This window comes from Triticum dicoccoides, chromosome 1A, assembly GCF_002162155.2.
Source record: "Triticum dicoccoides isolate Atlit2015 ecotype Zavitan chromosome 1A, WEW_v2.0, whole genome shotgun sequence".
Lineage (NCBI taxonomy): Eukaryota > Viridiplantae > Streptophyta > Magnoliopsida > Poales > Poaceae > Triticum > Triticum dicoccoides.
Window position 1 is genome coordinate 514,437,058 of NC_041380.1, and position 3,059 is coordinate 514,440,116.

Below are 3,059 nucleotides of genomic sequence, written 5' to 3' on the forward strand. Positions count from 1 at the left end.
GGATCAAAGGGGGGGTGCGGCCGGCCAAGAGAGGGCGCTCCAGGAGGAGTCCTACTCCCTCCGGCAGTAGGATTCCCCCCCTTTCCTAGTTGGAATAGGATTCGGGAGGGGGGAAAGAGGAGAGAGAGAAGGAAGGGGGGTGCCGGCCCCCTCTCCTTGTCCTATTCGGACTAGGGGGGAGGGGCGCACGGCCCAGCCCTGGCCACCTCTCCTCTCTTCCACTAAGGCCCACTAAGGCCGATATACCTCCCGGGGGGTTCCGGTAACCTCCCGGTACTCCGGTAAAATCCCGATTTCACCCGGAACACTTCCGATATCCAAATATAGGCTTCCAATATATCAATCTTTATGTCTCGACCATTTCGAGACTCCTCGTCATGTCCGTGATCACATCCGGGACTCTGAACAAACTTAGGTACATCAAAATGCATAAACTCATAATATAACTGTCATCGAGACCTTAAGCGTGCGGACCCTACGGGTTCAAGAACAATGTAGACATGACCGAGACATGTCTCCGGTCAATAACCAATAGCGGAACCTGGATGCTCATATTGGCTCCTACATATTCTACGAAGATCTTTATCGGTCAGACCGCATAACAACATATGTTGTTCCCTTTGTCATCGGTATGTTACTTGCCCGAGATTCGATCGTCGGTATCTCAATACCTAGTTCGATCTCGTTACCGGCAATTCTCTTTACTCGTTCCGTAATACATCATCTCACAACTAACTCATTAGTTGCAATGCTTGCAAGTCTTATGTGATGTGCATTACCGAGAGGGCCCAGAGATACCTCTCCGACAATCGGAGTGACAAATCCTAATCTCGAAATACGCCAACCCAACATGTACCTTTTGAGACACCTATAGAGCACATTTATAATCACCCAGTTACGTTGTGACGTTTGGTAAGTGTTCCTCCGGCAAAAGGGAGTTGCATAATCTCATAGTCACAGGAACATGTATAAGTCATGAAGAAAGCAATAGCTGTTGGGGAACGTTGCAGAAAACAAAAATTTTCCTACTCGTTTCACCAAGATCATCTAGGAGTTCATCTAGCAACGAGTGATTAGATGCATCTACATACCTTTGTAGATCGCGCACGGAAGCGTTCAAAAGAACGGTGATGATGTAGTCGTACTCGACGTGATCCAAATCACCGATGACCAGCGCCGAACGGACGGCACCTCCGCATTCAACACACGTACGGAACAGCCACGTCTCCTCCTTCTTGATCCAGCAAGGGAGGGAGGAGAGGTTGAGGGAGATGGCACCAGCAGCAGCACGACGGCGTGGTGTTGATGGAGCTGCAGTACTCCGGCAGAGCTTCGCTAAGCACTATGGAGGTGGAGGAGGTGTTGGGGAGGGAGAAGGAGGCAACCAAAGGCCAAGGCGTTCAGGTATGAAGTCCCTCCTCTCCCCCACTATATATAGGAGGGCCAAGGGGGGGGGTGGCCGGCCCTAGGAGATCCAATCTCCTAGGGGGTGCGGCGGCCAAGGGGGGTTTCCCTCCCCCCCAAGGCACCTAGGAGGTGCCTTCCCCTCCTAGGACTCTTTCCCCCATAAACCCTAGGCGCATGGGCCTATGTGGGGCTGGTGCCCTTGGCCCATTAGGCCAAGGCGCACCCCCTACAGCCCATGTGGCCCCCCGGGACAGGTGGACCCACCCGGTGGACCCCCGGGACCCTTCCGGTGGTCCCGGTACAATACCGATAACCCCGAAACTTGTCCCGATGCCCGAAACAGGACTTCCCATATATAAATCTTTACCTCCGGACCATTCCGGAACTCCTCGTGACGTCCGGGATCTCATCCGGGACTCCGAACAACATTCGGGTTACTGCATATACATATCCCTACAACCCTAGCGTAACTGAACCTTAAGTGTGTAGACCCTACGGGTTCGGGAGACAAGCAGACATGACCGAGACGACTCTCCGGTCAATAACCAACAGCGGGATCTGGATACCCATGTTGGATCCCACATGCTCCACGATGATCTCATCGGATGAACCACGATGTCGAGGATTCTATCAACCCCGTACGCTATCCCTTTGTCTATCGATATGTTACTTGCCCAAGATTCGATCGTCGGTATCCCAATACCTCGTTCAATCTCGTTACCGGCAAGTCACTTTACTCGTACCGTAATGCATGATCTCGTGACCAGACACTTGGTCACTCTGAGCTCATTATGATGATGCATTACCGAGTGGGCCCAGTGATACCTCTCCGTCATACGGAGTGACAAATCCCAGTCTTGATCCATGTCACCCAACAGACACTTTCGGAGATGCCCGTAGTCTACCTTTATAGTCACCCAGTTACGTTGTGACGTTTGGCATACCCAAAGCACTCCTACGGTATCCGGGAGTTACACGATCTCATGGTCTAAGGAAAAGATACTTGACATTGGAAAACTCTAGCAAACGAACTATACGATCTTGTGCTATGTTTAGGATTGGGTCTTGTCCATCACATCATTCTCCTAATGATGTGATCTCGTTATCAATGACATCCAGTGTCCATAGTCAGGAAATCATGACTATCTGTCGATCAACGAGCTAGTCAACTAGAGGCTCACTAGGGACATGTTGATGTCTGTTATTCACACATGTATTACGATTTCCAGATAACACAATTATAGCATGAATAAAGACAATTATCATGAACAAGGAAATATAATAATAATGCTTTTATTATTGCCTCTAGGGCATATTTCCAACAGTCTCCCACTTGCACTAGAGTCAATAATCTAGTTACATTGTGATGAATCGAACACCCATGGAATTCTGGTGTTGATCATGTTTTGCTCTAGGGAGAGGTTTAGTCAACGGATCTGCTACATTCAGGTCCGTATGTACTTTACAAATCTCTATGTCTCCATCTTGAACATTTTCACGAATGGAGTTGAAGCGACGCTTGATGTGCCTTGTCTTCTTGTGAAACCTGGGCTCCTTGGCAAGTGCAATAGCTCCAGTGTTGTCACAGAAGAGCTTGATCGGCCCCGATGCATTGGGTATGACTCCTAGGTCGGTGATGAACTCCTTCACCC